Genomic DNA, 11557 nt, shown 5'->3' with positions numbered 1-11557 from the left:
CGTTTTCGTGTGCAATGAACAGAATTGTATGCAGAGGGCCAAAATTAACTAGATTACGTACCTTCCGTGGCAATAACAAGCCCACGGGACGTACGGAACGACTGACCATGCTGGGCTTGATATTGCCACGGCCCGCATCTCGTGGTCGTGCGGTAGCGTTCTCGCTTCCCACGCCCGGGTTCCCGGGTTCGATTCCCGGCGGTGTCAGGGATTTTCTCTGCCTCGTGATGGCTGGGTGTTGTGTGCTGTCCTTAGGTTAGTTAGGTTTAAGTAGTTCTAAGTTATAGGGGACTGATGACCATAGATGTTAAGTCCCATAGTGCTCAGAGCCATTTGAACCATTTGATATTGCCACGGAATCCAGTTAATTTTGGCCCGCTGCATACGATTCTGTTCATTGCACATGAAAACGGTTATGGATGGAGGGTTACGCTTGGGGCCTGAAGACGGCACCATTTGGTGTCGAAACTGGTATCATGTGTTAAAAAGAATAAATGACGTTGGATTCAAATACAGACGCTGGTTTTGTCATTATTCAAATACATCGTTTGATGGCTTGCAGAGTATGATGAAGATGTCGTCCGCCCCCGTTAGCTGAGTGGTCAGCGCGGCGGAATGCCACGCCAAGGGGCCCGGGTTCGATTCCCGGCTGGGGCAGGAGGTATTCTCCGCTCTGGGATTGGGTGTTGTGTTGTCTTCATCATCATTTCATCCTCATCTCCGACGCGCAAGTCGCCTAATGTGGCGTCTAATGTAATAAGTACTCGCCCTCGGCGGGCGAACTTCCCCGAATGGAGGACTCCCGGCCCACAATACCGTACGCTCATGCAGATGTCGATCCGGATACTTTTGGTCAGTATATTACGCAGGCCTGTGCCCTGGAAGTTCTGACACGATACCGTACAAGGTTTCAGTGCATCTCTTGCACGGTGCCAGACGTACAGACAGCGTGGCGGTGCTCAGCGGCAGCGCTGAGCCTGGTGTAAGAAGACGTCAGCGGACGGGCGCGGCTGGGGAGTCGCGGCTGGCAGGTCGTTCCAGGCGGCGGTGGCGTGTCTGGTGCGGTATCAGCGGCCGCGGGCACGCGACGAGCGTCTCCAGAAATTGAAAACGGGCCCTGACTGCGCCGCGCCGTGTCTCCCTAACTGCCGCCACGGCCGGACACGAATATTTATCGCCGGCGGCCTGCGTGCGCCTGCTTCCTCTCGTCTCCGTACTGTCGAGTCTTTTTCCCACCGATCCCCCACCCTTTTACTTCCCCGATTCCTCGTGCGGAGCAATAAACTTGGCCTATTAGCGGGGGCCCGCCGTCTGATAACGAACCGTCGAATGTGGAGCATTCGTGCCACCTCCCCGCTATCGCACTTAATGCTTTACTGCCGACGGCAAATCGCAGATGGTTAACAAAGAACAAAAGTTTTAATTACGCCCGGTTCATGATTTACGGCCCTTTGCTCCACGTTGATTTAACGTGCTGCGGTATGAAGCCCTGGCGTGCAAGTCCACAATCTGTACAGCATAATCGGCGCGTCGCAGTAGAACTCTTTCTAATGGCTATCGTAGCGTTCTCTTCTTTCGTTTCTTACTAAAACGCTCGTGCGCCGTTTGTCCCACCTACACTGATGAGCCAAAAACTCTGTGTAAAGACAAATTTCCGCGTTCTGTCCCTCACAGCCTAATCGCGACCAACCGACCATTGTGTAGTTGTTGTTTTTGGGATGTACGGACGCTCAACGGCGAAGTTATCACCACCCTTACAAATATTACAAGAAACGAATGTGGATAAAACGATAAAAACATTGTCAGACTCACTTACCCACTTACTCACTCCGGCTGACACACACAATCACTCCATATCACTTGCCGAAAAACAAAGAAGAAATAGGGAATAGTCCTACTTCTGGTGTGAAAACAGAAGTCAAACCACAAAGAGGCTAAAACAATGGTCCAGGGATATGTGACTGACTGTCCACTTAACAGAAAAAGCACGGCTGAGCCAGTCACCCCGTTAACAAATTATGAGTATCTCAAATATGGTTCAAATGGCTCTGAGCACTATGGGACTTAACTGCTGGGGTCATCAGTCCCCTAAAACTTAGAACTACTTAAACCTAACTAACCTAAGTACATTACACACATCCATGCCCGAGGCAGGATTCAAACCTGCGACCGTAGCGGTCGCGCAGTTCCGGACTGTAGCGCCTACAACCGCTCGACCACCCCGGTCGGCTATGAGTATCTCCCTAAAATCTTTAGAAACAAGCTGGGCAGATCACAAAACCTTTAAAGTCATACCACGTTCGTTTCAATGTCATTTAAAATAGAGAGCAGATCTGCCGGCAAATCAGCCACCGCCCTCTGGTCCGAAAATAAAACACAATCTAGTAAAATGTGGTGCAAAGTGATCTGCACGCCAGAAACACCACACGCTGGAGGATCCTCTCGCTGGAGCAAGGAGTCGTGCGTCAAAGAGCTGAGGCATATGGGAAGACGAGTCATTCCGACTTCGTGGCTGAAAGGAGGTACGCCATGGCCACATAGTGGGCTTTTCTAGACGTAGCTTATTATCTGCTACTTCAAGCCATTCGACTTCCCAAGACGCATGACTCTGTACCTCAACAGAGGGACAATAGCATATAGGGGATGGGACACTGAAATAAGTGGGTATCACAATACACCTCCTTCGCTGCTACATCCTCCCTTTCATTCCGCGTAACACCCATGTGCCCTGGTACCCAGCAGAAAGACACGTTCTTCCCCAGCTATTGTAGTTGGAAGAGACGCCCGTGTCACCCTCTGCCAATGGCATCATCGGATGCGGTATGGAGGGGCATGTGGTCAGCACACCGCTCTACCAGTCGCTGTCAGGTTTCTTGAACTTGGAACAACTGCTAATCGATCGGGTAGTTCCTCAGTTGGCCTCAAGAAGCCGAGTGCGCCACCTACTAGTTCTCTCATCTAGGAAAAATCCCAGGAAGTACCGCAAATCGAACCTGGGTCATCCGCAAAACAGTCAGCCGCGCTGACCACTCAGCTACGGTGGCGAAACCAAAAACATTTATGACCACTAGCCTAATACGGTGTTTCTGGACCTCTGGAGCCTAATACAACAGCCATTTTGCGAGGCATAAATTCTATAAGCACTTGGTAGGTTTCGGGAAGTATGTGGCACCACATATCTACGGACAGGCATCAAAGTCCCCGTAACTTACTGGCCGGAGGCTTTTACGCGTAGAGCAGGCGCCCAAAAGCGTCCCAGGTGTGTTCCGTCAAGTTCATATCAGGCGAATTTAGTGGCCAAGAAATCGTCTTTATTTCACTATCATGCTACAAAAACCTCTGTAGACACGATTCTGGCCTTGTGACACGAACAGGTATCCTGCCGGAAGATGCCATACAAGTCGGTATAGACAGCAGACGCGGAACGTTCGATTACTACCAGAGACCCCTTGCAAACCCAGGCGGATGTCCTCTATAGCATAATGTTGCCCCTAGTGGTCTGCATCCGCAGAGTGGTGCATGTTTCGAGGAACTCTTCCACTGAGTGACAGCTTATCCGGACAAGACCATCGATTTGTCATAATAAGAAACGTGACTCATGCGACCAAACGAGAGTAATAAGGTAATAAGAGTGAAAGATATTAGTATGGTAGTCGGTGTAGTCCTCATTAATGGTAGAAATAGTTATGGTCATGTCATTGCGTTGGATGTAATAACGGGTATTGTATCATTAGTTGCCGATTTACATGGTGTCCACATGAAACCTGCCTGATTTTCAAATACAGTTAAAAAACTATGAGACGTTGATGCTTCCGGTTTGCGGCTTAATGTACAGCAGCTCAAAAACTTTTGTGCACATTTTTTCCTAAACGATTCCGTTTGTTTTGTTGCAGGCGCTAAATAGTTACCAGAAATGACTATACCTCAAGGGGGAACCCAACGCTTGGTGTGCAATGCGGAAACGAAATCACCCATTGCTGTTCAAACAAATGGCCGACATGTGTTTTAAAGAGGTCCACCAGACCTTAAGGAGATTAAGGTTTAGCATGACAAGTTTCTAGCCGCTGGGAGTGCAAACAAATAGCCATGTTCTCTCAGAAAATGCACATCTGATGAAATGGTAAGTGGAGTGCAGAGAGACCTTCAGAATGTGCGGCTGGTCCCGGCGGAGGTTCGAGTCCTCCCTCGGGCATGGGTGTGTGTGTTTGTCCTTAGGATAATTCAGGTTAATTATTGTGTAAGCTTAGGGACTGATAACCTTAGCAGTTAAGTCCCATAAGATTTCATACACATTTGAACATCTGAGCAGAACACGCTCATCAGAGCCAATTCGTCGAGCTTCACGGGAATTGCAAATCATTTATAACAGTTGACAACGCGCTGCATAAATAACTTCGCTTGCACGTTTACAGAGTTCAGATTTTGCCATCACTGAAGCGAAAGGACTTCCAGCTTCTCCTGAATTTGTTGGACCCGATCGAGCAAAACCCCAGCTATCTCGAAAAAGGAGTTTTCTCTTATGAAGCACTGTTCCACAGATGTGGGAAGGCTAATTGGCACAACATTCGCATCTGGGGTTCGGGAAACCTCGGCCGTCTTCGGGAACATGCCAGAGACAGCGAAAAAGCGAATGTGTGGCGTGCGCTGCTGAAAGACAACACAGTTAAACCACATTTCTTCATCGAGCAAACCGTTGATCTGAACGTGCCTGAGCAATTTGCTGGCCCTCAACTTTTTCAGCTATATGTAATCTTCCAATAGGATACTGCGTCACCGCAATGGAGTTTACACATTCGTAACTTCCATGACATAACATTTCCACAGTGATGGATAGAGCGTGAGGGATCAACCAAGTGGTCACTGCGATCTCCGGACAATCCCTTTGGATTTTCTCCTGTGGCACTATGTGGAAGATACTGTGTTTGCCTCGCCTGTGTGTGATCTTGACGATCTCCGCACAAGAACTGCGCATGCAATAGCGTTCCTCATACCAGACATGTTTGTGCGCGTGAGAGTGGAGGCAGAAGAGTATCCACTAGTCATTTTACGGGTTACAAAAGACGCCCGTGCAGAAGTGTATTAATTTTCTGTAGAAAACTTCTTGTGTTACAAGATGCTCAAACCGCAATTACCTAAGTCTCATAGAATTTTCATTTAATTGCATTTGCAAAATGTGGACACCTGTACAGTAATAAAATTACTGTTGATATTATTAATTTGCGTGAGACTAAATACAGCCTGTGTTTGAATTATAGGTAACAGGCCACAATTTAATGAATAAATAGAGGGCTATTACAAATGATTGAAGCGATTTCATAAATTCACTGTAGCTCCATTCATTGACATATGGTCACGACACACTACATATACGTAGAAAAACTCATAAAGTTTTGTTCGGCTGAAGCCGCACTTCAGGTTTCTGCCGCCAGAGCGCTCGAGAGCGCAGTGAGACAAAATGGCGACAGGAGCCGAGAAAGCGTATGTCGTGCTTGAAATGCACTCACATCAGTCAGTCATAACAGTGCAACGACACTTCAGGACGAAGTTCAACAAAGATCCACCAACTGCTAGCTCCATTCGGCGATGGTATGCGCAGTTTAAAGCTTCTGGATGCCTCTGTAATGGGAAATCAACGGGTCGGCCTGCAGTGACCGAAGAAACGGTTGAACGCGTGCGGGCAAGTTTCACGCGTAGCCCGCGGAAGTCGACGAATAAAGCAAGCAGGGAGCTAAACGTACCACAGCCGACGGTTTGGAAAATCTTACGGAAAAGGCTAAAGCAGAAGCCTTACCGTTTACAATTGCTACAAGCCCTGACACCCGATGACAAAGTCAAACGCTTTGAATTTTCGGCGCGGTTGCAACAGCTCATGGAAGAGGATGCGTTCAGTGCGAAACTTGTTTTCAGTGATGAAGCAACATTTTTTCTTAATGGTGAAGTGAACAGACACAATGTGCGAATCTGGGCGGTAGAGAATCCTCACGCATTCGTGCAGCAAATTCGCAATTCACCAAAAGTTAACGTGTTTTGTGCAATCTCACGGTTTAAAGTTTACGGCTCCCTTTTCTTCTGCGAAAAAAACGTTACAGGACACGTGTATCTGGACATGCTGGAAAATTGGCTCATGCCACAACTGGAGACCACAGCGCCGACTTCATCTTTCAACAGGATGGTCCTCCACCGCACTTCCATCATGATGTTCGGCATTTCTTAAACGGGAGATTGGAAAACCGATGGATCGGTCGTGGTGGAGATCAAGATCAGCAATTCATGTCATGGCCGCCACGCTCTCCCGACTTAACCCCATGCGATTTCTTTCTGTGGGTTTATGTGAAAGATTCAGTGTTTCAACCTCCTCTACCAAGAAACGTACCAGAACTGCGAGCTCGCATCAACGATGCTTTCGAACTCATTGATGGGGACATGCTGCGCCGAGTGTGGGAGGAACTTGATTATCGGCTTGATGTCTGCCGAATCACTAAAGTGGCACATATCGAATATTTGTGAATGCCTAAAAAAACTTTTTGAGTTTTTGAATGTGTGTGCAAAGCATTGTGAAAATATCTCAAATAATAAAGTTATTGTAGAGCTGTGAAATCGCTTCAATCATTTGTAATAACCCTGTATATAAATAAAATACATGGGACAGTCTAGATGATCCTGCTCACTGCAGACGTAACTGACGATTTCTTTTGGTCAAGTAGAGACCCTCTGCTACAGAACCCCGTGTTCAACAATGTTGGCTGAACGATGTACTCCGAAACACATCTGCCTCCACAAGCACTATACTCCGTCGTCACATTCATCTCGAATCGCCGTCTAATTTGCTTCACAGAGCGGGCAAGCCTCCGACCGCCACGTTCTCTGATACGGCTTCGACGTCCAGCACCTTGTCGCGTACTCATGGTCCCACTTTCGTTGAACCACTTTGCAGAGATATCACAACAGTAATACGCGAAGAGCCGACCAGCTTCGCCGTTTCAGAGATATTCATTGCCGGGCAACCTATTCTATGTCAAAGTCGCATTATGACAGGGCATTTCCCCATTCGCGACCCGTATCGTCACTGTAATGATTCCCCATCCGTCCCTGCTTCGCTTATATACTTCCGTTACCGCATCACGTTCTTGCAACGCTACCAGCTGGCATTCAATCTCGTTGTGGGCAGTGTTCATAATTTGTTTCTCATCACTGTAGTGGCAGGATTCGCTTGGTACTTTCGTTAAAATTTAATGGCGTAAATGTAGGTTCAACCACACATAATGCGAAAAATACTAATTTAATGCATTTCGAAGGTATATACCTTCATAATCAGAAATATCCACAAACAAGGATCTTCGTTGCATGTAATACATTTACTAATGTTCATGCGTGCCAAGTCCACACAGTGGTGTATTAAAGTACACTTGTCAGAACAGAAAATGATTGTGGCTGAAATCTGAATTACGCGTCATGTTACACGGGAGCCAATCACATTATGGATGTGTAGATCTTCTCAAAAAACTAAAGACAAATTATAATTATGAATGTTGCAGAAGGAATTTTTTTATACTTAAAATAAGGAAGCACACTCCGGAAACACGCACGAAAACTGCGCCGCGTCAGTCGTAGCACAGCAGATCTAGTACAGACACTTCATTTCGTGATGTGGAGTCAATAGTGGTAAGAAGTAACGAAAAGTCGACAGTTGTTGCGTAATGCACCCTTACCTCAGTGGCATAATGGGCCGCCCAGTAAGCACCTACTTGGCGTTACTGCGTTAATTTGTATAATCAGTAAAAAAAAGTGCGAAATTAATAGAATGAACAGTTCTCGGTTCTTATTAAAATGTTTTGGCCCTCAAAAGGGCACAGCATCGTGGCTTCTGTACCACTTAATATCGGCTAAAGGCCTTCGACTTCAATAACTTTCTGTAATCTGTGAGAAACGGGATCTTTGAAGTGGGTAATAAATCTCTCGTTTTCTGCCACCTCCTCCCAGGCAGCTAGGGCGACGTTCCGAAGGTCATCATGGGTTCTTATCGCGCAGTCGACAAGTTTTTCTCGTGGTATATTTCGTCTCTGCCAATACGTTTTCAATAGCGTTTATACCTGGCGCAGAAGCGTGCCTGTCGAGAACAGAAATTTCATTCTGTTCTGAAAACTATTCTTGCACCATTGCCAACATGTGTAGAGGATACTGGTCGTGTTGGAAACAGATTCCTCCCTTGGATGCAGTTACTTCACCGATGAGACAATAATAAACTCATAATATGGGCATATTGGGGAGTGTCAAGCGGACCATCTATCTTGTGAAGATTTCCAAGTCCACGGGAAAACATCCAGCGGCCAACTGCCCCAGACACACGGCCGCTGCCGTAATGTATTGGAGTCGAAATGGGCATCTTGCCACCTGTACACTCGTACTGCATCATCATTCGTTGAGGACAATAGCTATTCGTGGAAAAAATCAGGTTCCGCCAGCCACGATTGAAACTGTCTTCGACAAACGCTGATTGGCGAAATAAAAGAAGATTAGGTTTCAAAGACCGTCGTCAACGAAGTCGTTAGAGATGCGCTACTCGGCAGAGTTGATGATCAGCCGGAGCTTCTCCTTGATGGCCACACGTTTTCTAACAAGGGAACCTCCCCATCGCACCCCCCTCAGATTTAGTTATAAGTTGGTACAGTGGATAGGCCTTGAAAAACTGAACACAGATCAATCGAGAAAAGAGGAAGAAGTTATGTGGAACTATAAAAAAAAATTATTAAAATATATAAACTGAGTAGTCCACGCGAAGATAGGCAACATCAAGGACAATGGGACTCTAGGAGCACCGTGGTCCCGTGGTTAGCGAGAGCAGCTACGGAACGGGAGGTCCCAGGTTCAAGTCTTCCCTCGAGTGAAAAGTTTAATTTTTTATTTTCAGTATATGTGACAAACTCTTATGTTTTCATCACTTTTTTGGGAGTGATTATCACATCCACAAGAAAACCTAAATCGGGCAAGGTAGAAGAATCTTTTTACCCATTCGCTAAGTGTACAAGTTAGGTGGGTCGACAACATTTTCCCGTCATGTGACGCACATGCCGTCACCAGTGTCGTATTGAATCTATCAGACGTGTTTTCCTGTGGAGGAATCGGTTGACCTATGACCTTACGATCAAATGTTTTCGGTTCCCATTGGAGAGGCGCGTCCTTTCGTCTACTAATCGCACGGTTTTGCGGTGAGGTCGGAAAACACAGACACTAAACTTATTACAGTGAACAGAGAATGAAGGAACGGACAGATCATAACTTTGCGAAAATAAAGAAAGTAAAATTTTCGGTCGAGGGAAGACTTGAACCAAGGACCTCTCATTCCGCAGCTGCTCACACTAACCACGGGACCACGGTGCTCCTGAGCTCATAATCTCCTTCATGTTGCTTATCTTGCGCATGAACTACTCAGTTTGTATATTTTACTAATTTTTTTCATAGTTCCACACAACTTCTTCCTGTTTTCTCCATTGATCTGTGTTCAGTTTTTCAAGGCCTATCCACTGTGCCAACTTATAACTAAATCTGAGAGGGGTGCGATTGGGAGGTTCCCTTGTAAGTAGTCCGCCATCCCGAAGCCACCGCCGAGCCGCATCCACCGACCCGGGAAACTCTGCAGTTTACTTCAACTGCACCGCTTTTAAAACAGGTTTTTACGGTGACTTGTTCACAAGTTCATTATTGTTAGATAGGTGCTGTAACATGCTGAAGTCCAGTTCCCACACCCCTACTGATTTCCAGTATCCTGACATCTTTTTATCCATCATTACGCAGTGCGCTGAGGAATGCCGTACCACTATACAATGCCACGACATCCCTTCCTCCACAAGACCAATGGTCACGAATAGCCTTTTGACGATGAGGTATGGCGCCTGAATAACTCGACTCACCTGAAGGCGATGAGGTGCACGTAATTTGACCTTCTTCGTGTACTGTCACCGACTACTACAGAACGAATGGTGCGATTGCAGACCTAACTTGCCGCGACAAACTGCCACTGAAACTGTGTACATAATTCTGACATATTATGTCAAACAGGGCAACGGCCTTCCCACAGTGGGTACACCGGTTCCCGTCAGATCACCGAAGTTAAGCGCTGTCGGGCGTGGCCGGCACTTGGATGGAGACCATCCGGGCCGCCATGTGTTGTTGCCATTTTTCGGGTGCACTCGGCCTCGTGATGCCAACTGAGAAGCTACTCGACCGAACAGTAGCGGCTCCGGTCAAAGAAAACCATCGTAACGACCGGGAGAGCGGTGTGCTGACCACACGCCCCGGTTTTCCGCATCCTCCACTGAGGATGACACGGCGGTCGGATGGTTCCGATGGGCCACTTGTGGCCTGGAGACGGAGTGCTTTATGTCAAACAGATTAGTAAATTTTAGTTTTCGGCTCTATGGAAGTCATCCTCCACCCGATGTGATTCTCATTGATTTACAGCCAACACTGCGCCACATCTTCTGTGCGAAATCAGCTGCACGCCATGGAAATCTTTTTCATTAATGCAATATATATATAATACCAGCATACACTATTTGCAGAAAAGAGTTTGTGCTTTCTAGGAACAGACCTAGAATATTGAAAAAGCCAATTTCTTTAGTTTTGAAGTAATGTTTAGTCCTCTGCGTGTTTCTATGCTAAAAAGAAAAATATGGCATGTTGCATTTCACCTCAGTGCTGTAAAAGGTTTTAACTTTGACTGCGATTTCCGACGGCCATTATTTGTGCTGGCAAGTATACTACTATGACTCTGAGTGGATATACGTTTGTAAACGTATTCCATGCAATGAACATTCTTGTGTGAAGATATTTCCGGTCATATCCAACTCAGTAGTGCAAGATTATGGATTACTAACCGTATCTCGTGAATGAAATTCAGGTTGCTCAGAATCACTGAAACATTTCCACATGCACTGGAATGGGTTTAGAGCAGCGATACAATTTTTTCTCAACTCGTACGAAAATCGCCCTGGGTCGCACAGCATCTGTAAGTGAACGTTTCTTTCGACTTTACGCAACACAACAGAAAGACAAATTGTTACAGGATCGTGTTTAAATGCATTTTTATTTTCAGTTATTACCTAGGTATGAGATATCTGGATGCGTACATCCAAACCTAATGAAACTGTATGTCGTATCTTTCAAATTATTAGTAATTTGTGGACATGAAACTTACTGAATCGTATTCTGCATCTTCCAGTTCCACGAACTACGTAGGCGGGCTGGTCCTGAGACCAGAGGAAGGTGAACCGACACCAACACTTAATAAATTACAGTGGTGTACAAAGGAGTGGCGAATTTTCTTAACGGCACAATTCCGAGAAACATTCGTCAGCTACCCCCTTGGCCACCAGGCGCCCTGTAACCGTTCCACGAATTCGCGTTGCCTTACCATTTCGTTCTCTTCTCACGTCAAGGTCACCGTTTCGTAATGAGCAAGCAGAAACATTTCCGGAAGAGGTTCTAAAAAGTGTATGTCCGCGTTGGTGGCACCCAGTATAAAAGCAGGCTGCTGGCAGATGGGAGCAACGTCACACCC

The 11557-nt window shown here is 46.5% G+C and overlaps 1 pseudogene; it reads left to right on the top strand.

Annotated features, from left to right (window-relative positions):
• Positions 1-10056: 10056 nt before the first annotated feature.
• Positions 10057-10173, top strand: LOC126177757 (5S ribosomal RNA; annotated as a pseudogene).
• Positions 10174-11557: the final 1384 nt, after the last annotated feature.

The sequence above is a fragment of the Schistocerca cancellata genome, chromosome 3 (assembly GCF_023864275.1).
Source record: "Schistocerca cancellata isolate TAMUIC-IGC-003103 chromosome 3, iqSchCanc2.1, whole genome shotgun sequence".
Lineage (NCBI taxonomy): Eukaryota > Metazoa > Arthropoda > Insecta > Orthoptera > Acrididae > Schistocerca > Schistocerca cancellata.
Note: the sequence above shows the minus strand (reverse complement) of the source record. Positions and strands in the feature narration are given on the sequence as shown.